General features: G+C 35.8%; 1 protein-coding gene across 1 annotated transcript in view; it reads right to left on the bottom strand.

Annotated features, from left to right (window-relative positions):
• TBC1D5 (TBC1 domain family member 5) overlaps positions 1-25,999 on the bottom strand; it is a 561,805-nt gene that overhangs the window by 409,683 nt on the left and 126,123 nt on the right. The window contains exon 2 of the mRNA XM_012466733.2: positions 18,437-18,640. The gene's annotated coding sequence lies outside the window, so the exon portion shown is untranslated. The remainder of the gene's footprint in view (positions 1-18,436; positions 18,641-25,999) is intronic.

The raw sequence follows: 25,999 nt of genomic DNA, 5'->3' as shown, positions 1-25,999 counted from the left end.
AAGAGTATACCAATTCTGCTTTCCATTCTAACTCTTCTCTTTGTGGAGCATCATAGGCTTTGATAATAATGTTCTAGAAAGGATTTAGAATGGCAACGTAAAGGTGAACACCCTTCTACATTTTTCATTTATTTTTGAATGTAGGAGGAATAGTATTTCAGAACAAATGACTCTAACAGGCAATTGTTTAAGAAAAATTCTCTAAGAATATATAATATACATATATTTTCATTACTAACTTATATTTAGCAAATGAATGACAGAGAGGCTGCTAAAGAAACGTATATATTACTCTTAAAAATAGATTATTCTATTACTTTTTAAAAATAGATTATTCTAATTCTTTATAACGATAAAGCCTAACTGCAGGTCAACTACGTTAACATAGTTTGGTTACAAAAAGAGAACATCGCCGAAGAGTTGGTGGAAACTGCTTTTGTTTATATATTAAATATTATTTTGTTAGGCATTCAGTAGTATAACCATTAGGCTTTACTAATTAAATTTTTTTTATAATTTCACAGTAAAATAAGATATTGCACTGTTTAAGATTCAAGGTCAATGACAAATATGTAAGTTGATTATACTAAATCTCCCTTGTTTGAAATTTTAAATGATAAAAAGATCTTTTAAGAATGAAAAGGAACTTTGTGTTCTGTATCGGCAACAGGAAATATATTTAATATTTTATAATTCATTACTATTGTTCTAGGTTTTTGCTCGAGGATAACATTACATATAATATTGACATATAACATTATATATTGCCTGGTTTTTTCCTCCCAATATTTCCTTTTATCTCTTCTTTCTATCTTAAAATTGTCCAAGTTTTACTCATCCTTAAATTTTTATTCATGTAGCTATATAGTATTTGGTATTCCTAATAAAGTACTCTCCCCAACTATGTGAATATGTTGATGCATTTTAATTTAAAAAAAAAAATCACAGATCTGCCCTGCATACACATAAGATGTGCTTGTACTGTTCATTAATTGACAAATTACACAGATATATGGGTTTAAATATGCCTTGTAACTACGCTAATGTTTCATAAATATTTGTAGCCATACGCTGGCAAATACCCACAGAAAGAGAACAAGGGCACTCTTTGAATAACCCTTTGAAGTAAGTATTTACTTTCATGTTATTCTACATCATCTAAAAATTTACAAACAGAGAATAATCAGCAAATATCACTGAAAGATAAAAACCCAATCCTAAAAGATTTGAAAGATATACAAAATCTGGCTGGTTCACATTTAAGCATCATGGTTCTTTTCTAATATTAAATCAGTCAACTGGATGATAACAGAAGTTCCTCCATAATGCAGGCTAGAAAAGTCTATTCAATTTTATTTAAAATCTGTATGCTGTAAAAGTACATGTCATGGAATTTACTAGGATGACAACTATATAGATATGAAATTCATGACATATTGATTCAACATATTGAACTGGTTTTTAAAATCAATTTATATAAATGATTATAATAGTCTATATTATGTTTAGCCCATGAGGCATATGGTAGTAAATTTGAATTTAATTTTAAATAAATTTACATAAATATAAAAAGTTCAGTAATTTTTATCCACCCTGCATATGAAACAGAGCAAATAAAAAAACAAGAGGACTGTATATTATAAATGCGCTTGAGGCTGAAGCTCAAACCAGAAATCCAACTTTATTTCTTACAAAGGAACCAAGGATAACTGACTTTTCTCAGGAAAAAAGAAAAGCATGTCATCGATGGAGAAAGTACTACTGATTATTAAGCAATAAATATTTATATATTTGTAAATATAAATACACTTTATAAATATATATACTTAGCAGTAATTATAATTTTTATCTACTATATATTCTAAAAAACAATGCAACAAAAAAGCTAACAGTGACATGTGGTATACATATTTTCACATCAAATTATCAATTAAGACAGATATACAGTCCCTCCATTTTAGATAACTTATGAGCAATTTACAAAATAAAACTATTTTAAAAGGTACATCGAAAGTGTTTTTTAGAGGTACCAGAAAGTCATTGGTATGAGAATGGTCCTGACTTTCCATGAGCAGAGCTCAAACTGTCTCTCAGAGACTTACCCGCTATGAAACATACAGAGTCTGAAAGTGGAGGCCTTAACCTTACCTCATCCCTAGTTCTATCCAGTAAGTTAACTGGCCCATATATCCAGAAATTCTAAAAACATTAAGCAAGAACCAAGATACAATATATAAATTTGAAGTATATGGTTTCAGTATTATCAGAAGCATTATCAAATGCCTATCATTTGCCAGCAGCTTGACAGATTTTTTTTTTTCTCTAACACTCAAAACAATTTACAAACTAGGCATCAAGCCCACTTCACAGATGAGGAAGCCATGGCTTACAGATAGAGTAACTTGCCTAACGTCACACAACTATAACTCAGATCTCTAACTAGAAAACCTGTTTATAATACTATTTTCTACATTTTATTCTGAAAATTTTCAAACTTTTCAGAAAAGTTACAAGAATGTTACAGTGAATATTCACATACCCATTACCTAGATTCTACAAATGACATTTTGCTATATGTATTTTATCACTTACCTGTCTATATCTACTAGGTCACCCTATATTTGATGCATTTAAAGTTGCAGATGTTCTACGTTTTCAGTATTTTATTATGTTTTCAAATATACAGAAAAGGAGAAAAAAATTACATTGCACACTCATATGTCTATTATCTAAAATCTTCTATTACATTTTATTGTACTGCAGTATCATGTCAATCCATTTGTTCACCCTTCCATCATTCCATCTTATTATATTATTTTAATTACTAAAGTTATTTGTTGCAACCTCTAAGTCCCCTCTACAAAGAGAGAGCTACAGAAAAGTTGTTTACATGCATTTAATACTGCTATAGTCCCTTAATCAGTTAAAGTCATGTTTGGACATGCAGGTTTTTGAGGTTTTTCTATGAGGTGACCTTTAGAGACACAAACAGATCCTTTAGAAGAGGGCAACATGCTTAACTCTCTTTTGAGAAATACAAAAGCACTAAAATATTTTCTTAGGCTGTAAGAGAAATGGAGAAAAAGAACACATAAGAAAACAAAATTCTAGAAAAAAACACTGCATTCCCTGACAATGAATAGATTTAGTCAATTAAGAAACTTGATTATTACAAGTGACTCTGAAACTTGACAGGAAAGTCACACTGTGAAAACTAAGCAACTACAATACCTTTATACTTCTTCATGTTATTTATGGCTATGATTCTGTGATGCATATATATAATTGTCATTTTGTGCTGATAACATTTTATTCTTGATTCACATGATGGGATGTCAAAATATCACTATTTCCTGTAGCTCAGCTATTAATCTTAAACTAATATACCACTTTATCATCACAATTCTCTCTAACCTTAAGTTCTCTTATTCCTGAACTATCGGTACAAATACTTCCAAACTAATTGAAAAATCTAGTTCTTTGACTTCATTTAATTTACATCTCTTACTCTCCTTCTAGTATCATTTGCTAGACTCTATGAGCTACTATTTCAACTAATGTCTCACTAGTCCATTGATCTCTCTTTCGCCTGTGTTAATAAGGTCCTGAAAACCTCCCAACACTCACAATCTCACACACCTTCTCTTACTCTATACCTAATTTCCTGAAAGGAGAGGAAATAATGCACCAACAGAAATTCATTCCATCTTTGACCCTTTTACCCAACTAAAACACCTACATCCACTGTGGCAGCCAAGGAGGTATACTACTCAGAAACAAAATGCTGTGAGAAGTTACAGTCAGCTGACAATATCCAGCTTTCATACTTTCAGGATTCTCTGCAGTGTTCAAGCCAAGGCCATACTCTCCCCACACTCACACAAGGCCATACAGGCAATGACAGGGATGGCTGCAGGAAAACCAATCCTGCCAACACAAGGCATCTCTAATAGGTAAAATTTGCTCTGTCTACTGTACCATCCCCTCACCATTGTCTCAGCTGGACTTTTTGGAAACTACATTGCAACCTGAGGTTCCTCCTCTCCAATCTGTCTTCCTTACTCCTCTCTTAACACAGGTGTTGAACCTACATGAGTTGGAAGCCTTTCCCTGCTTATTCCTGCTTCCTCTCTCTCTTAACCTTCCTAAGATTTCCCCTCAAGCACTCTCCCAAGCTTCTAATTCCATCTTGGCATCTGCCTCCTGGAAGACCTGAACTGTCATGTCAAATCCACACTAATCCCTCCACTAACAAGTCCAAATCTTTTCCACCTTTTCATATACATACATCCAAATTTAACCATTTTAACTTGCTTTCTCTCTTGTATCATCAACCTCTCTCTCTCCCTTCTGGGCCTTTTTCACCAATATGTAAACACTTTGAAGACTCTTCTAAATTAAGAACAACAAACTTCTGCTGCCCTGTGTCCCCCTCTAACAGTCAGCTCTTCAGATAATAGTAACACAGTACCTCTCACCGATAGTCTATAATGCTTCATGTCCCATTTATATATCAACTACCCTGTGGGCTGATTTTTCCTTCAAACCACTCCAATTGCTTTCCAAGGCACATTAGATAGAGATGTCAAATTCGACGAGCACTTTTGATACTTCACTTCTGACCCCTCTATTTATCACACTGTCGTGTTGTTGTCTCCAGCTCTGCATTCAGGCCAACCATTATTCACTGTTTCCTTCCTTCATCTCTTTGACAACTTTCTCTTTTCCCATCACTTGGCTTGATAGTAGTCAACTTATCCAAGGACTTCTCCTCATCTCTACCTATAATCCCTGGGCAACCTTAGATACCCATCAAATACACTTACTCATCTTTGTTCTCTCAATGCCAAACACAGTGCTTGGAAAATGCTTAGCAAATAATTTTTAAATAAGTTCATGCCAACATTTATGTTAGTGATTCCAAGTACATATCTCTTACAGTAACTTATCTCCTGGCCTTGAGAGATCCCATACATTCAACCATCTCCTATCTTTAATCAGTAAGATGTCCAAACAGAAGTCATCCTCTTTCAAACTGCTCCTCTTGTATTCTCTTGCAGGGATGGCATCATCAACCAACCTCTCCCACAGGTCAAATGCCAGTATTTCCTTTCTGGTCTTCTCAGATGCAATCAACCACTAGATCTGGTCAATTTAGTCCTTTCTTCTCCCTTACCTGCAACCCTGACTTAATTTAGCATAAAGTCTCCTTATAAGTATCTGAGCTCTTGAATTGTGCCTCTCATCTTAATTGCTAAATTTCACTTAAAAGCTCTAACATTCAAATCTGATCTCACCTCTCCTTGGCCTAAATTTCTGCAGTAGATCACAATGCCTAGCACTGCAATTTGAGACTATTTCTTCTCTTCATTCTTCTTTCCTCTTCTAGGAAAAAAAAAAAAAAGCCCAAATTTTTGGTATAACCCACAAGACTCTTCAAAAATGTAGACTTTGTATCTATAGTCTCAGGTCTCATTCTTACTCAATTTGCAAACCCAAACTACTTGCAGTTCCTCAATACACTGTTGACCTCCATAGTCCCAGAGACGGCTGAATTGCTACAGGAACAACAAGTGAAGACCATGCTGGAAACATGCTAGCCAGAAAGAGTCTTAAACATTACAACAAAAGACTGAAATATTTAAATACAAACACCCTTTCTTGTTCCATATTTCTCATACTTAATATACTCCATTAAAAATTTCCAACATCCCAGGTGCGATGGCTCACGCCTGTAATCTCAACACTTCGGGAGGCCAAGGCAAGAGGATTGCTTGAGTCCAGGAGACTTGAGACCAGCCGAGGCAATATTCTAAGACTCCCATCTCTACAAAAATTTTTAATTAGATAGGCATGGTGGAATGCACCTGTAGTGGGGGCTGAGGTGGGAGGACTGTTTGAGTCCCAGAGGTTGATGCTGCAGTGAACCTTAATCACAACATGCACGCCAGTCTGGGTGACAGAGTGAAACGTTGCCCCAAAAGTATGAATAAATAAATAAATAATAAAAATTCTGAATTACATATGCTACTCAAAGAAGCTTTTCCATTTACAAATTCAAGCCTCCCTTTCTTGGAAAAAATTCACAAATAAAATTTTCACCTGAATTTTGGTTTGATTAGGCCAACAGTGTCATACCACCTACCCCACAGGATTTCAGAGACTAGAAGGCACTCTAGCTTCACCACTCGTAGGGATATCACCTCTATGGCATTCCAAAAGCCACTTCCAGACAAACACAAGGAAGGAAAGGGATGCTGGAAAGGCGAGCAGCAGGAAATAACCTGTCTAGCTGGGAACTATCAGTAAGGTTATCCCTATGATAGGGAGGATTCGTTCTTAATGCCATGAGAATATAAGAAAAGAACATTAACTTTTCTTGCAAGTTCTGTACTCAGTTCAGAATTTACTTTGGAGGGTAATATACACCAACAAACTATGAATGTAAATAAGACAGAGAATGAACTAAAAGAAAATAATGCAAATTCTCTAAAAATATAAGCAAAATTTAAACCAAATGTACAGTGAATATCAACATCACTGGCAATTCAATTTCATTCAAAAACTGATAAACATTTAGAAATTAAATTCCTGGCTTTGTAAACATAATGAATACACAAATATTTTAGGTTAATGTATTTTTTCCATCAAGTGCTTTATGCAGGAAATTTTTCCTCAAAGTTCCATTACCGACAAATTCCAAAAAAAATGTTCAGTTACTAAGAATAGAACTCTTTATTTTTCCTCATTTATTTTGATACTCATAGCCATCCCTTAAATTGACTATTCTTGGATTTTAACATCTAATCCTCCTAGAATTTTTACATTTTGCTGAAGAAAAAGGAAATACATACACATGGGTTTAAAATTGTATTGCTTTTAAATTGATCTCTACAAGAAATTCACCTCAATCTTAAAAAAATAATGAGGGGTGAGAGGTGATGGAGATTTTAAGAGCATGAAAAAAGTAAGAACGGCCAAGAAGTGAGGCAGTAAATTACAGATTTCAGTCCATTCTAAGCAACGGATAATTTTAATCTAGAAAGAAGGTCTTAATTCAGTTATAACTATAATATTTAAAATAGCACAATATACCTTAATAGAGAATCTGGATGGTTGCATTTTTGAAACAAGCAACAACAGAAAAAAAAATCCTCTCCTTATGTTGCATTTATTCAATTTGTGGACTCCTGCTGCAGGTGGTCCTTGAGACAATATCACAGAAGATTTCTAAAACAAAATGGATAAATATGGCCATTTATTTAAAATCCAGGCAGTTTTTCAAAACTGTATTTCTATTCATAGTGCCCAATTATCTACAAGGTATACACAAGGTGTAAGACAAGCTATTATGAATGATTGATTGATTTTTTTAAGAAAAATACTAGAACATATATACACAAAATGAATCTTATCTCCCTTCAAAACATCTATTTTGAGCAGTTAGACATCAATTCCACTACAGAAATTTCAAAAACAGGCATTCCAAAAGTACTTTGATTGATGGATTATGTGTACATCTTCCCAAGGGGAACACTTCAAAAGAAATAACACAAATTTTAATAAATAAGCGCTGATATATTTATTAAAAATTTGCCTAATTTATAATCACATGTAATATAGGAAAAAACTGTAAAAGACGCAAATTTCTCTGAACAAATTAATTTTCATTTGAAATTTACACATTTAAAAGGAATCTTTTCTTGCCATTCAATAATAAGAAAAATGAAATTGGTAAGGAATAGGTAGGTAAGTATTATAAAATCGAGAATAAAAGGCTATTATATTTACAACCCTTTGAAGGGAGGGGCGGGGAATCATACCTACAGCAAGCCTTCTAGCACAGATATTAAAGGCAGTCTTTAAAGTCTGCATATAAGAATTTCTTGAGTTTTACAAAGCTTTACTTTCATCTTTTACTTTAAGCTGTAGTGTCTGCAAAAAGCTATTCCAACTAATAAACAGCAATTCACCAAAAATGCAAAAGCAAACTACTATCAATTACATTTTAGTACTTTAAAGACAGTAATATTTACTCTGATCAGTGCAGCGTTTTGAAATAGATATAATTAAAAACTAACTTTTAACTTGGAATTACTGTATCAGTGCATCTAAGTAAACACACACAGAAGCATTTTTAAATATATACTGTCTTTAATTCATCTTCATCTCAAAAACTCTTCCCAGCTTTGTATTTAGAATTTTTTAAAAACTTCTCTGAACAAATTAATTTTCATTTGAATGTACGTATTTAAAAGGAATCTTTTCTTGTCATTCAATAATAAGAAAAATGAAAGTGGTAGGAATAGGTGGGTAAGTATCATAAAGCCAAGGATTAAAAAGTTATATTCACTACCCCTTGATAATTAAATTTTTAAAAGTTTCTAAATACCTTTCCTGCTTATTTATTATGAAAGAGGTATAAAACAAATACTCTGACCACAAACCCTGAATGTTCAATGCGTTCAACCAAACTACTGCAATTAACATGAAATTCTAAATACAGAATATAATGCCACATAAATAGTATAACAGCCAAGTACTGTCTTAGAAGCCATATGTTTTTTCTCATTGTTCAAAAAAAGGAGATGACTTCCCGTCACTTATGTTTCTGATTAGCAAGGTGATTTATGCCACAATCACTAAAAATGCCAGCAAGTGAATGAGAAAATGCATAGTGACTGCACCAGATGTGCACAATAAACAGGAATCCCATTGTAATCTCTGGTACTTAGTTTATATGAAGGTAATGTAGGAAACACTCTTGGATATGGCAAAGTCACTCTTTTTTTACATTTGACTATAAATGATATGAAATAAATTGTGTGTTTTATACTTTATGGCATGCATACATTGATAAATTAGGTACCATTTTGTATCCCAACTTATCTACAAGACAAACCTGGCTAAGATCATGGGGATTAATTGCTTCAGAAGTGTGAAATGCAGCTTTTCCATTCTTTTCTGCACACTCAGTGAAGAAACAATGATTAATCACTGTTTAACTATTCTCTTGGGGATCTACAAGATTGCCAAAGCAGGACTTATCCTCATAAATCCCAAAAATACAGGTTTAGATTTGTTGCCAACAACTGAAAGAACATGAACTTAAACCCATTTGTTATCAGATTAAAATAATGTCAAGGTTTTAGAACCCTACTGGTACACAATTCCCCTTAATCAGTGACTTCAACGGCAAATTAGATTAACACATAAGATATAATAAAAGCACATGTATTTTATAAAAGTAACAATAAACATTTTTTAAAACTTAGAAAACATCCTTGGCCTAATGTCAAACATCATACTATTGAACTTGAGCTGACACTCTCCCTTAGCTATAGAAATACTTTAATTCCTCCGTTCTACTGTGAGAATTAAAATACATGCTCATCAGGTAAAAAACATTTTAAATGGCTATCTCACATAGGAAATAATGACTTATTTCAATAAATTTTATACCACACTGATAGAGCTGAATGGCAATTATGTGGGTAAAACTATTTGGTTCCAATAATACTAATATAAATATATTAAGTCATTAGAAGACAGAAATTGCAAACTCCAAACTTCTAAGCCTAAATAATGCAAAAACCCAGAAGTACCTAAGAGCAGAGGTTTCAAGTATATTCCAAATAATTTGGGCTTTCAAAAAATCTTCAGCCAGTGTTTACCAGTACACCGAATAAAGTAAGTAACTCTTAAGTTGAGGCAAAAGTATTGTTTATACCACTTATAAAATGTGGGGCACATATTTTTAAGAACTGAAATCTTATTCTGTCTCATTAATGAGTGTAATGTTAATGGCATAACTGTCAAATCATTACAAATTAAAATTTTTTTAATTTCCTTTAAATGGGTCAGCTGTTCATACCACAAACCAGTACAAACACAAATACTCCTAAAGTGGGAATAATCTGAAGTAAAAACTTCAAATATCTATGTAAAATAGAAATATCTAACAAATGTGGTTTACACAGGTGAATGTAAATTAGAAATACAGCCACCTTTCAATTACTATGGGTTTTCTAAATGTCTGATTATATGTTCATATAACTTCTCCCTTTCAGTCTATCAACCTTCCTGCTACTTCTTTCGGGTGTACTAAGTGCCACAACAGACTACTAGAACTGCAAGGAAAAGGAGGTGAAACTGTTGGTCAATTTCACTGTTCATTAAGCCCTTGTAAAAGTGAGTAAGAGAAAGAGAAGGTGAAACAGATTTTGTATTTTCCACATTTCTCTTTTATCTAGGGTTGGCTGTCTATCACAAAAGTGATAGTCACTATATGTGCAGTAGAGCTATGTCTACTGCACATATAGTGAAAACCTAAAAACAATCACAATCAATTTGGCCAAAAAAAAAAAAAAAAGGAGAAGAATTTTCCTCATATCATCCAATTTAAAAAAGCAAAACTTCTTATAAAGGATAAATTATTTTAAAAGTAATTATCCAGTTAGCTGAGTACCTGCCATAAGTAAATGGTTAATAAATATTTATTGATTAACTGAAAAGATGAATTCAGATTGATTTTACTCTCAGAACTGCCAACATTGCAGGGACTCTTCAAACAATTATCTGTTCACCTTTTCTCTATATTCCCAAATATCTTCTCCACTTAAAAATTTTCAATTCAATGAAAAATACTTTAGAAGAATCAACTTTTATATGTGTTACTCAAAATACATCACCAGTAGAAAAAAAACTCATAAAAATAATGGTTTATTTTGTTTAACTTAGAAAACTGTTATGATGGGTTTGGAGGTCCAATGATCAACATAAATAGCAGCTTGAATATGCACATATCAGAAGATAGCTGGGATTTTTGCAAACAAGTGTGTGTTTACAAAGGAAAACTTATTGCAAATGGTTCATAGGTTAGCAACCTAATCACAAAACCAGGCTCTAGATGTTAAAATGGTAACTCACTGGAGAAATGTATATGTGAAGCCAAGGGAGGAAGATAAATTATAAGATGCTAAATAATTAGGTTCTAGCTTATTGCATCCCCATTTTAGCAAGAATCATGTTCTTTCTCTTTTCCTTTTGGAGAAAGAACATGATTCTTGCTAAAATGGGGATGCAATAAGCTAGAATCTAAATTTAGAGGGAATTAAAATAAGGTTATAAGAGGCCTAAGACATCTTATTTCTAATTATTACTTCATAACAGCAGGTGCTCCCAAAGACAGAATGCAAAGTAAACTGGCCAAGTATACTGACTGTTAGTAAAGGTGTCTTAAGTGGACAAGCAAATGTACAGATGTATAGGAAGTATTACTCAAAAGGTTTTCCAGCTTAGCAACCAAGGAAATTTTGCCAGGTTTTTGGGAAAAGTGGGGAGTTGTAAAAAATTGAAATTAGTTAGTTAAACCCAAGAAGTAAATCACTAGAGGCACTACAGGGAACAGTAATTACAAGGCTGCTTTTCTTTTTCCCCTTGTAACTAACTGCTCCTATACCACCTATTATCATTCTTAAGCACTACAGTATTAGGGCACAGTGAACATACAACTTGAATCATGTCACTGGATACCATGAGCATTATCTACAGCCAGGGTTCCCCTTATCCATAAGGGATTCCAAGACCCCCCAGTGGATGCCAGAAACCTGTTTTTTCCCGTATATGCATACAAATGATAATGCTGAATTTATAAATTAGGCACTATAACAGGTAAGAGATAAATAATAACCAATAATAGAACAATTATTATAAAACAGCATAGTAAAAATGATGTAAATGCAGTCCTCCCCCCACTAAATATCTTATCTTACACTCACCTATTTTCAGACAGTGGTTGACCGCATAATTAGTGGCTATGGATAAGTGAAACTTACCACTGTGGATAAGTGAAACTGCGGAAAGTAAACTGAGAAAGCAAAACCACAGATAAGAGGGAACTACTGTATCACTATAGAGAGCTGGGAACTTGAGCAAGAATGGGTAAGAAGGGCAACACTGGCCGGGCGCGGTGGCTCAAGCCTGTAATCCTAGCACTTTGGGAGGCCGAGGCGGGTGGATCACGAGGTCAAGAGATCAAGACCATCCTGGTCAACATGGTGAAACCCCGTCTCTACTAAAAATACAAAAAATTAGCTGGGCATGGTGGCGCGTGCCTGTAATCCCAGCTACTCAGGAGGCTGAGGCAGGAGAATTGCCTGAATCCGGGAGGCGGAGGTTGCGGTGAGCCGAGATCGCGCCATTGCACTCCAGCCTGGGTAACAAGAGCGAAACTCCGTCGCAAAAAAAAAAAAAAAAAAAAATACGAAGGGCAACACTATTACAACTCAGAAGCACAAGAGAGAAATAGCAGAGATCACATTATACCAACAGGAAAATGCGAGAATTCTAATGCCATTATTGTATCCCATATTTATCAAGTGTACTTCAGGGCTGAGGTGACTAGGAGAAATATGAATCATAAAGAACAATAGACACTTGGCATCCATAGAGTTTTTTACAATTACAATTTTACCCTTGTTCAAGCAATCCATGACATGAAGTACTTTATCATTTTCTGGTAAGTGAATTTGAACCATCAACTTCCCAACCCGGTATAAGAAAGAATTTTGATGGCCCTGTTTCTGCTCTTAGAGTGTTTGATGGTTCTCTAGAGCATTTTACAGAAATATTTACAAACTTGAAACTTTTTAAAAAATCAAGAGGTGTATAATTCATAAATGACTATTGTAAGCCTTAATTCTATTAACAGAATTTTTTAACCACAGAATTCCCAAACTAGGAACCACTATACATTTACATACATTACATAACCTATTAAAGAAAAAGCCATAAAGGAGAATTACAGGATAAGCCTAAAGAAGTGGGAAGCAAGTAATCACGCTGCTTGTACATAACGTATCCTGGAGATAGCACAAAGCTCAACCGAATGCTTTTTAACAATGGATCTGTGCCGTAACCTCTGCCTTCCTTCTTACTAAGAATAAACCATCCATGCTGCTACTTAAGGTGATCTACTTGCACACACTGCTTTAACAATTTTCCACTCTTTCTTGCATCATCAGTTTATTCCTCTCTATTGGAACACTCCTATTAGTATGCTATATCTCTCCTATTTAAAAAAATCCTTTCTTCACTCCAACTTCCCCTTTAAGCTGCCACATGTGTTTCTCCTTCCACTCTCCCTTGAACCTAGTAGTCCATCTTTAACTTCACCTATAAACAAGATTTTCACAGATGAGCACTCTTCCTTCCTTCAAACATTTACATCACTTTCAGATATTCTGAAAGACAAATGACTTTTTCTCTTAACCTCACTGAGTTTTCTTCTCTAACCTCTACTAATTCTTCCTCTTCTCCTAACCCCTTTACTAAAGATGCCCCAAGGCTAAAATTTTAAATCTTCTCTATCTATATTTACTGTACAGCATCAATGTTACATCTTGATATGGTTTGGCTGTCTCCCCACCCAAATCTCATCCTGAATTGTAGCTCCCATAATCCCCACGTGTCATGGGAGGGACCTGGTGGGAGGTAATCAAATCATGGGGGAGGGTTGTTCCCATGCTGTTCTTGTGATGGTGAGTAAGTCTCATGAGACCTCATGGTTTCATAAAGGACAGTTCCCCTGCACATGCTCTCTTGCCTGCGTCATGTTAAGACAGGCTCCTCCTTCACTTTCTGCCATGACTGTGAGACCTCTCCAGTCATGAGGAACTGTGAGTCCATTAAACCACTTTTTCTTTATAAATTACCCAGTCTCAAGTATTTCTTCACAGAGTATGAAAATGGACTAATACATACCTTTAAATACTATCTACAATTAACAATTTCCACAGTTCTTCCTTCATCTCAGACCTCTTTTACTGAACTCTGGACCAATGTGTCTAACTGTCTCCTTGAGCTTTCTACCTGACAGACATCTCAACTTAACATATTCAGAATGAAACTCCTGATCCTCTCCCCCAAATGTACTCCTTTTATCATATAATCTTTCCCTTCTTTATTAAATGAAGCTCTCTACATTTTCTGTTATTCGGGCCAAGCACTCTTGGAGTAATTCTTAACTCATCTCTTTCTTGCATAACTCAAATCCAATCCAGTAGCATATACTGTTATCCAAACCAAAATTATCTATCACCTTGAATCCTCTACATGGTCTCTCTGCTTCTGCCCTTGCTCCTTGAAAATCTATTCTCAAGCTGGCAGCCAGTATTTCTTTTAAACTACAAAGCAGATAATGACACTCACTAATGGCTTCCTATCTCATTCAAAATGAAATCTAATTTCTTAAAAGACCTAGATTCCCAGTTACAACTCTATTTACTCCGTACTACTCTCTACTCACTTTGCTGCAGCCACATTGACCTCGAGGCTGTTCTGTGAATACATCGTTAATATTCCTGCCTCAGGACCTTTGCACTTGATGATCCTTCAGCTCACTCTCTCACCTCCCTGAGGTCTTTACTCACATGTTACCTTATCGGTGAGGCTTTCCTTGACCACCCGATTTAAAATTTCCACTCTTCTCCCTATACTCCAAACTCTCTCTGACCAGCTGCTTTATCTTCCTTCACAGAATCACTATATAAGGTACTACATATTTTATTTATTTATCCTGCTAGTTATCAACTTCTCCACCCTGGATGTAAGCTTAATCAAGTTAAGGATTTTTATCCATTTTGTTTTCAGTGTGATAACTCCTAAAACAGTCCTCAATGAGTAAGACCAGCTTCAAATTTCACAGGAAGAATAACGGATAGTAGAAAAAATTAAAGCAAAGCTTTCAAAGTTCAGAGGAAAATCATTTTAAACTAGAAACATAACACCCAGCTAAATAATCAATCAACTGTGAAAATAAAATTAAAAATTTTTCTAATATGCACAACTCAGAAAATTCATTTTCCATTTAGCATTTCTGAAGTTGTAATGAAAGGAATCTATGGATGATGACCAAAATGGGATACAAAAAGCAGTACAACTAACTCAGTAGTACAGTGAAAAGAAATCTCAGAAAGACATGCCAGCAAAAGGCCAAGGAAGTTCTGGTTTAATTTAAATAGAAGGTTAAGGTTGAGAAATTTCTTCAAAAAGAGTGTAAATAACTTTACGAAAATGTTACTTTATGATTTAGGAGCCCAAAAGTACAACTATGGTGCACTATCAAAAAAAAAATACAGGCATAAATCTCTCATGAGCAGTAAACAAAAAGAATGGCAATTTAAAACTCTGATTAAAAAAATTACACATATACCAAAAAAATGATAAATATGTGAAAGAAAATAAATGATTTTGAACAAATGAAGTAAGAAACTTTTATTCTGGGAAAAATATGTCTACTGGTCAGGTAGTTCTGGAGAGAAAACAGAACCAAGTGATATTCTAAAATGATGTGTAATCTCTATATGAGAAATGTAATTGCTAAATAAGAAATAAAATACGGGCCAGGCGTGGTGGCTCATGCCTATAATCCAGCACTTTGAGAGGCCAAGGCAGGTGGATCACTTGAGCTCAGGAGTTCAAGACTAGCCTGAGCAGCATGACAAAACCCCATCTCTACAAAAATACAAAAATTAGCTAGGTATGGTGGCTCATGCTTGTAGTCTCCACTGTTTGGGAGGCTGAGGTGAGAGGATTGCTTGTGCCTAGGAGGCAGAGGTTGCAGTGGGCTGAGATCATACCACTGCACTCTGGCCTGGGAGACAGAGTGAGACCCAATCTCAAAAAAAAAAAAAAAAGAAGAAAGAAAGAAATTAATTAAATATATAAGAAATATATTATTATTTCTCTACTTTGTTAAAAGTCATTTATCAGTAATCATAAGATATCCTGATAATCAAAAATATTGAAAATAATAAGTGTTAGCAAAATGTAGAGAAAGTGGAACCTGGCCAAGTGCAATGACTCATGCCTGTAATCCTAGCACTTTGGGAAGCTGAGGTGGGAGTAATACCTGAGCTCAGGCGTTTGAGACCAGTCTTAGCAACATGGAAAAACTCATCTGTACTAAAAATACAAAAAATTAGCCAAGCTTGGTGGCATGCACCTGTAGTCCAGCTACTCAGGAGGCTGAGGAAGGAGAATCGCTTGAACCTGGGAGACAGAGGTTGCAGTGAGCTAAGATCACGCCACTGCATTCCAGCCTGGGCAACAGAGCAAGACTTTATCTCAAAGAAAGTAGGACCCTCATACACTGCTGACAAGAATGTGAAATGATGCAACTGCCATGGGAAACAGTTTGGAGGTTCCTCAAAAAGTTAAACATAGAATTACGATATGACCTAGCAATTCCATTCCTAGGTACATACTCATATGAACAGAGAATTGGTACTTGAACAGGTACATGTACACACATTTATAGCAGCACTATTTAGAGAAACCAAAAAGTGGAAGCAAACCAAATGTATATGAACGAATAAATGGATAAACAAATGGAATAGCATTCAGCCAAGAAAAGTAATGAAGTAATAAGTACTACAACGTGAAAATTGGAAATACTATGTTAAATGAAAGAAACCACCCATAAAACATCACATCTTATATGGTTATGTTCATATTAAATATACAGAACACATACATCTATAGAGACAAAATATAAATTGATGGCTGTCAGAACCTAGGGCTAAGGCAGAATGAAGACAAACTGCTTAACAGGTAATACTTTACTATGACATGATGGAAATGTTCCAAACTCGACAGAGATGGAAGGTTGCAGAACACTGTCAACGTACTAAATGCCATGGAATTGTTCACTTCAAAATGGTGAATTTTGTGTTATATTAATTTCACCTCAATAGATTACCTTAAAATAAAAGACAATCTCCTTTCAGTTCACTCTTTCTATTTTTTATTTCCAGAGTAAAGATTTCCAAAGATGTTCATAATGTTAATTTAACTTTGGAAGTCTCTCAGAAACTAGTATTTATGGTTTGGAGGTGGGGAGCTTATCTAAGGTTTAGTAATTCTTTAAGTTTCAGGTTTTTTTTTCCTCTATTAAATTCAAGTAAAGCTAAATGTAATAGATTTTTAAAATGGTATATCACTTCATCTCTGTATGATAAGATTCAAAATAATTTTCTTTTAATTTTTTTAAGTTAACATTTATTTTTTAGACAGATATGGGGATTTGCTATGCTGCCCAAGTTGGTCTCCAACTCCTAAGCTCAAGCAATCCATTTACCTTGGCTTCCCAAAGTGCTAGGATTACAGGTGTGAGCCACCATGCCCGGCCTGGATTAGGGGTAATTTTTATATTTTTTATGTTTTCCTATATTTACCAAACTTTCTAACAAAAAATAAATCACCAAAAAAAATGCCTATAATTTATTCAAAGGAGACAAGTGTTAAATAAAATGGGAATGGGTACTAGAAGAAACCACTTTGGGAAAGGATCTGGGTTATTCTAACTTGATAATAAGGATGTAAAAAGTTAAACATGTTTCAGACCAAGAATGATTTAAGGGCATCAGGATGCACATACAATTTAGACAGACAAAACAAACCAGAAGAGAATAAAGAAATATACATTTTACTATAAAGATATGATTATATCAAAGATTTATTCTTCTTTAAAATTCTGAGATCTCAATACTTGTGTACTTCTTACTATAAAAGAACCCAGTAAGGACTGCTGAGTTTCCCAGCAGTAACCCAGTTCTTAAGTCATTTAATCGCTTATATTGAATGGGGAAAGAGATGAGAAGCACAGAAGAGACAAGGGAAAAGGCAGCTTCATTGATGCAGAAAAGAAATTGTCTCATTTATTTTAACTCTCTCAACAAATCATTGATGAACAAACATTCAAATGATCTAAAGCTGGGTTTCTGAAACTGCTTAAGTGACACATACCAGGAAGCATTAAATAAAATATACAAAGAACATAGTATAATACAGCATACAACATATCCCAGGTAGTTGGGGTAAGAATTAAACTTTTGTTTCAGTTTCATTTATACCTATAGGACTCGGCCCATAAATATACATTTTATTCCTTTCTATGGGTTGTAATGGGGAAAACAATTGTGAATGTTATCTGATATACCTTCAACTCTAAGTTCAATTATTCTAATTTCCTACTCCTTTAAAAAATGTTGTGGGGCAGAGAATAGAAAATAAAAGGCCTGCGGATACAAAAAGTGTTCCCTAAGGAAAGTGCTGAAGTCTGCTGTTGGAAAAACATTTTAAAAAGACACCTGGAAGATCCAGCCAACTGAGAAGAAAAACAATGAGCAAAGGGAAAAGAATGGAAACTGGTGACTGAAAGTAGGAGGTAAGACAGAAACAGATCAGGAAACTGAATAACTGTGTTGCAGGAGCAACACTATTCCCTGAAGAAGTCTTCAATCTAAATTTGGCAGAAGTACACACAAATACTTTTTTTTTTTTGCACAAATATCTATGGAACACATTATTGTGGTAAGGGTACTGAGAGTATTCTATTTTAAAATGTATATTTTGAATATATATGTATGCTTACCTTTCAGGAGAACTTTACTGGTCCACAAATCTGGTTGACATGTGAAAATGCATGTTCTTGTTATAGATCGAAGTTGACTTAGGCTCAGTACAATAGAGTTCTCCAAACACAAGTCTTGGTTAGCAAACAGAATTGAAGAGGAATCAAGAAACAGAGACGAGCTAAGTCCTTCCTCAACTTAGTTGCTGGAAAAACAGCATCTCCCTAGAAAAACAAATAAATAAAATAGCTTCAAATGCTCTAATCCCAGGAGGAACACTAATTAATATTAAACAATTCAAAAGGCAGTCTAAAAAAAAAATTCCTATCAAAATATTTAAGTTCTTAGAGGACAAATGTTAGACTACTCATTAATCACTCTTTCCTTCGCCTATTTTGACTCCTGGAAGAAAGAGAAGCATTTTGTAATACCAAAAATAAACGGCACTTTACAGATATCATAGAAAAACAACAGACTTCACTATAAAACAATCACTTCTTACTTCATTTAACTTTGCACTGAAATGACATAAAAGTGTTGAAATAAGGAACCTACTATTCTAACACATAGTAAAATAGTATCACATTTTAAAATCACATAATATAAAAAATGGAAATTTGACATTTGAAAACAAATGTGAAAGAAATTTCATTGAAAATGGATTCCAAAGCATTAATAAAATATAAAATTAGAATATAGATGCATCAGTGATGACAAGTGAATATTATTTAGGTGCTAAAATTAATTTTCACAGCCTTTTTCTAGATAAAAAGAAAAAACTTTTATCATCTTTACTAATACACCTCCATAAATAATCATAGACATAGATATATTTACATAAAATCTCTAAGAATAATAACTAAATTTCTTCACTAGGCTATCCAATTTAAGTAAAAATCCTCTTAATAACAAAAATTACTAAACATCAACTTCCTCTAGATTTCATTCTCTTATTAGTTCTCAAGGTTCAACAACCTGTTAAGAGCTTACTGGTGGCTTCGTGCATGTACAAAAAGATAGCAGGACTTCGCTAATATAATGTAAAACATAAATCAATAACATGTAACTGAAAAACAAGATGACAGATTCTAACTGAAACTTACTGAGATTCGATAGGAATTAATTATTTCAAACACATTTTAGTATGACATTCTACTAAAATCGAATAACAAAAGCACACTTCTGAAAACGGGATTTCCAGAAACAGTTTTTTGCCCTTTTAGATATACTCATTTTATTGAATAGAATTCATATTTTGTTTGTCTGCTTGGTAAAGAGAATTATGCATTACATTGTGATGTTGCATTTTATTTTAATTTCCACTGTAATTTGAAAAGTAACAAACAATACTTTTCTAAATTATATTACACATATGGAAAATATCTAAATATCATCAGCTGTTCTTGCACAGCACTATATTCATGCTTTTTCATGTATGGCTAAACTAAAAATTGCTATACCACTAAAACAAAGCATGACTATTTCTCATCTTAATTTTGTAAAAATATAGACCATTTTTATTCTTTGGATGGCTGTTTAGAATAAAAGATATTCAAATAGCTTTCAACTACTCCAACATGTGTATTTGATGAAATCTGTATTTAAGTACCAATATGTGTTGTCATAGTAGTATGTCATTACTGTTGGCCATTTCTTCAGAGAGATGGCCAACAGAAGATGTAACAAGAAGAAAAAGTAACACTATAATTAATAGTTATAATGTGTTTTATTTCTAAATACATACTTTAGACCAATTTTTTATTTTAGGCCGATTTTCAATTTCTTACACTACCAAGATCCTTAATTAACCTCCCTGTTGTGACAGGATATAGCCAATCAAAGAATAAATAGACATACCATCAGAGAAACCAAGAAAGGAGGAAAAAAAAGAACACTATGGGCAGAATTAGGAAACGCAAAAAAACCACCTCTACAGTAAGACTATATGAAACAACTAAACTTTCTCAAAAATCCATATGCAGCAGGAATGTTTACCATAGTCTCACTGAAAGGATATACCAGTTCTTTTTCTAGTTATTCTCTTAGGAATTACATAAATATTGAGAAATCCAGAAATAGATATATACGTGCACATATAAAAATTATTGTCAGTGTATAAGTTACTGCTGCCCTGGGACTGCAATAATTTATGTAACATCTGTTTTCATATTTTTCTAATTGTTTTCCTAATTAACATGCATATTTAACACACAAATGCTCAGACCACCTCTTTTTTCTGCTGACTATGCCTCTTTTTTTGAAGTTGTGCACTCTTAGGGAGAATTCAGGATAGATGAAAACCAAAATCTTATTGAGAGCACTAATTTTAAAAAGCAAACAACAGCGCGAAACCAATTTTCAATGAAATACTAAAGTCTTAGGAGTTTTCACAAATACACTTCAATCTGCCAACAATAGTCATGTAGTAAAGGCCCAATATAAAAAGTCAACATAAAAGCATAATCTCAATATTACTTAAACCTTTTTGATTTCTTTCTAACTTTCATAAGAGCTAAGTAACCTACTAAAATATCTATTCCTTGTTTTAACAAGTTGGTAGAAATTTAAAGGTTTTATGCCTTAGACAACTAAAATAAACACATTCCACATAAAGGAAATAAACAAATTGTAAACATAAGTAATATAAGTAAACATAAATTTGTATATAACCAGTGATAACCTTTTTGAATTATAAACTTCAAATATTGTGCAGATTCAATAAAAGGGGCAAGTTTTTGTTGTAAAGTTCATTCAAGTACAACACAATGAAATTCTGAGAAGATTTTAAGCATATTGGGTAATTCAAAATACTACTTATGCCTTTATTTATTTATTTATTGTAGAAATGGGGGTCTCACTTTGTTGCTCAAGCTGGTCTTAAGCTCTTGGCTTCAACAGCTTATCAAACCAGTGCTACAATAACTTAAGTATTCCCAAATAACAATGCTTAACATGCCAACACTGTGATCTCATTTATACTTAGCTCACTTTATGATATGGTTTGGCTGTGTCGCCACTCAAATCTCATCTTGAATTCCCATGTGATGAGGGATGGACCTAGTGGGAGGTAACTAAATCATGAGGGCAGGTCTTTCCCATGCTGTTCTTGTGATAGTGAATAAGTCTCACAAGATCTGATGGTTTTAAAAATTAGAATCTCCCTGCACAAGCTCTCGTCTCTTGTCTGCTGCCATGTGAGACATGCCTTTCACCTTCCACCATGATTGCAAGGCCTCCCCAGCCACATCGAACTGCGAGTCCAATAAACCTCTTTTTTGGTAAATTGCCCAGTCTTGGGTATGTCTTTATCAGCAGTGTGAAAACAGTCTAATACACTTCAGAATTAATCACTTTGTATTTTAATTGCCCCATTATGCATTTCAGTCATTTAATATTTGTTGTCTACTGTCAGGGCCATTCTAAACCTTTGTAAAGACTGAAATTGTCTCTGCCCTCATGAAACTTACATTTTAATTGGGGAAACAAACAGCATCCAATAACCATGCAAATACCTACCTGCAAACGGAGATAAATGCAATTTTAAAATATGGGAAGAAGGAGCCACGAGATTTTATATAAGGAGATATGATATAGCCCAGAGATCAGCAAAGGTCTAAGAAAGACTGTTTGAAATGAGATCTGAAAGGTATGGGAAGTATTCCAGTATGTAGCACAGCAAGTGCAAAGGTCCAAAAGCAGGTGTGAGACCAGCACCCCCCAACACCCGTTTGCTTCTAGGCCTATAACTAAAGTCCCGGCAGGCCCCAGAGGTGAGGTTGAGAGCATGACCCATGATGAAGTATACTATACTTGAAAAAAAGTGTTTGAGTTTTCTAGTTTATATAAACAGAAATGTGGAGAACAGGCATGGAAATGTATATTAAGGGTGTGGGATAATGTGGAAGGAACACAGAGTTGGATCAGGCTGAATTTATTAATTTGGGCCCACTAAGTAGGGACTCTGCATTTAGTGTTGCAGCTCAGGGAGTTAAAGAAAGGTTCTACTGGTTTATTTGCTTGGTTGGTTGAAATATGGATTAAAATAAGGCCCACTATGAGCAAACTGGAAATGCATGATTTCTCTTGGTTTAATGTAGAGGAAAGGATCCAAAGGCTTAGGGAGATTGCGATGATGGAATGGATTAGTGACTTTATATCTACTCATCCCAACTGGGAGGGTCCAGAAGATACACCCTTGACCAATGCCTTGTGAAAGAGAATTATGAGCACAGCACCTGCATCTTTGAAGAGCCCTGTAATTGCTCTTCTCTATATGTCAGATCTAACAGTGGGAACTGCAGTCACTCAACTACAAAATTGAAATACAATGGGAATAGTTGGATCCCAAGGTGGCAGGGGCCAAGTGGTGGCACACAAGCATCTAAGGCAAGGTAGGCATAGCTATCATAATGGAAAGCAAAGGCAAAGCAGCGATCAGAATAGTCTGACTCATGTAGAGCTCTGGCACTGGCTAATTAATCATGGTATTCCTAGAAGTGAATTTGATAGGAAGCCTGCTGCATTCCAACTTAGTTTATACAAGCAGAAAACTTCTAGGTCAAATGGATAAAAGACTAATGTGAATCATAAAAACAAAGAATCATGGCCCCTCAATTAATTTCCAGGCTTGAGCCAGTTTACAGACCCAGAAACCCATGAATGAAGGAGAGGCTGGGTCCCTTTGAGGAAAGACCTCACTCCATTACCAACAATTTATACAGTGAATCTTTCTCAAATCCTTCCCCAAGGACACCTACAGCCTTTTACCAGGGTAACTGTGCACTGGGGAAATGGAAATGATCAGATATTTCAGGGGACTACTGGACACTGGCTCTGAGCTGATGTTGATTCCAGCGGACCCAAAACGTCACTATGGTCCTCCAGTTAAAGCAGGGGCTTAAGCAGGTCAGGTAATCACTGGAGTTTTAGCTCAGGTCCAACTTAGAGTGGGTCCAATGGGTCCCCAGACTCAACCTGTGGCCATTTCCCCAGTGCCAGAATGCCTAATTGGCACAGGCATACTTAGCAGATGGCGGAACCCCTATACTGGCTGACTGGTAGAGTGACAGCAGTTATAGTGGGAAAGGTCAAATGGAAGCCATTAGAGCTGTCATTACCTAGAAAAATAGTAAACATTCCTGGAGGGATTGCAGAGATTACTGCCACCATAAAGGACTTGAAAGATGCAGGGATGGTGATTCCCACCACATCCCCATTCAATTCTCCCATCTGGCCTGTGCAGAAGACAGATGGACCTTGGAGAATGACAGTAGATTATCATAAGCTTACCTAAGTAGTGGCTCCAAATGCAGCTGCTGTACCAGATGTGGTTTCATTGCTTGAGCAAATTAACACATCTCCTGGTACCTGGTATGCAGCCATTGACTTGGCAAATGCCTTTTTCTCCATTCCTGTTCGTAAAGCCCACCAGAAACAATTTGCCTTCAGCTGACAAGGCCAGCAATATACCTTTACTGTCCTGATACACTGGGGTATATCAACTCTCCAGCTTTGTGTCATAATCTTATTCAGAGAGATCTTGATCACTTTTTGCTTCCACAAGATATCATACTGGTCCATTACATTGGTGACATTATGCTCACCAGATCCAGCGAGCAAGAAGTAGCAAACACACTGTACTTACTGGTGAGACATTTGCGTGCCACAGGATGGGAAATAAATCCTACTAAAATTCATGGACCTTTCACCGCAGTAAAATTTCTAGGGATCCAGTGGTGTGGGGCCTGTAGATATTCCTTCTAAGGTGAAGGATAAGTTGCTGCATTTGGTACCTCCTACGAATAAGAAAGAGGTACAACGCCTGGTGGGCCTATTTGGATTTCAGAGGCAAAACATTCCACATCTGGGTGTGTTACTCCAGCCCATTTGTCAAGTGACCCAAAAGGCTGCCAGTTTTGAGTGGGGTCGAGAGCAGGAGAATGCTCTGCAACAGGTCCAGGCTGCTGTGCAAGCTGGTCTGCCACTTGGGCCATATGATTCAGCAGATACAATGGTGCTTGAGGTGTCAGTGGCAGATAGAGATGCTGTTTAGAGCCTTTGGCAGGATGCCATAGGTGAATCACAGTGGAGGCCTCTAGGATTTTTGAGCAAGGCCCTGCCATCTTCTGTGGATAACTACTCTCCTTTTGAGAGACAGCTCTTGGCCTGTTACTAGGCTTTGGTGGAAACTGAATGGATGACTATAGGTCATCAAGTCACCATGCTACCTGAACTGCCTATCATGAACTGGGTGCTTTCTAACACATCTAGCCATAAAGTGGTTCATGCATAGCAGCATTCCATCAACAAATGGAAGTGGTATATACATGATAGGGCTCGAGTAGGTCCTGAAGGCACAAATACGTTACATGAGGAAGTGGCTCAAATGCCCATGGTCTCCACTCCTGCCACCCTGCCTTCTCTCCCCTAGCCTGCACCGATGATCTCATGGGGCGTTCCCTATGATCAGTTGACAGAGAAATAGAAGACTACGTCACCTCAGCAGAGGAAGATTTTAATAATCAAGTGGCTAGGATGACCCTTTGTGTGGACATGACTCAGCCTCTTTCCCCAGCTGCCCCTGTCATTCCCCCAATGGGCCCATGAACAAAGTGGCCATGATGGCAGTGATGGAGCATGGGCTCAGCAACATGGACTTCCACTCACTAAGGCTGACCCGGCTACAGTCACTGCTGAGTACCCAATTTGCCAGCAGCAGAAACCAACAGTGAGCCCTTGATATGGCACCATTCCTCAGGGTGATCAGCCAGCTACCTGGTGGCAGGTTGATTATATTGGACCTCTTCCCTCATGGAAAGGGCAGAGGTTTGTCCTCAATCGACTAGAAACTTACTCCGGATATGGGTTTGCCTATCCTGCACGCAATGCATAGACTAGCACCCATGGACTCATGAAATGCTTTATCCACTGTCATGGTATTCCACACAGCACTCTATGACCAAGTCACTCATTTTACAGCTACAGAAATGTGGCAGTGAGCTCATGCTCATGGAATTCACTGGTCTTCCCATGTTCTGCAACATCCTGAAGCAGCTGGATTGACAGAATGGTATAATGGCCTTTTGAAGTCACAATTACAACGTCAACTAAGTGACAATACTTTGCAGGGCTTGGGAAAAGTTCTCCAGAATGCTGTATATGCTTTGAAACAGCATCCATCATAAGGTACTATTTCTCCCATAGCCAGGATTCACAGATCCAGGAATCAAGGGGTGGAAGTAAAGTGGCACCACTAACCATCACCCCTAGTGATCCACTAGCAAAATTTTTGCTTCCTGTTCCCACAACATTACATTCTGCTGGCCTAGAGATCTTAGTTCCAGAGGGAGGAATACTGGCACCAGGAGATAGAACAATGATTCCATTAAACTGGAAGTTAAGATTGCCGCCAGGACACCTTGGGCTCCTCCTACCTTCAAGCCAACAGGCTAAGAAAGGAGTTATGGTGTTGACTGGGGTAAATGACCTGGACTATCATGATGACATCAGTCTACTACTCCACAATGGAGGTAAGGAAGAGTATGGAATACAGGAGATCCATTAGGGCGTCTCTTAGTATTACC

This window comes from Aotus nancymaae, unplaced genomic scaffold (assembly GCF_030222135.1).
Source record: "Aotus nancymaae isolate 86718 unplaced genomic scaffold, 86718_ANA_hifiasm-v0.15.2.pri h1tg000019l, whole genome shotgun sequence".
NCBI lineage: Eukaryota > Metazoa > Chordata > Mammalia > Primates > Aotidae > Aotus > Aotus nancymaae.
The sequence above is the reverse complement of the archived record's forward strand: the minus strand, read 5'-3'. Positions and strand labels throughout refer to the sequence as shown.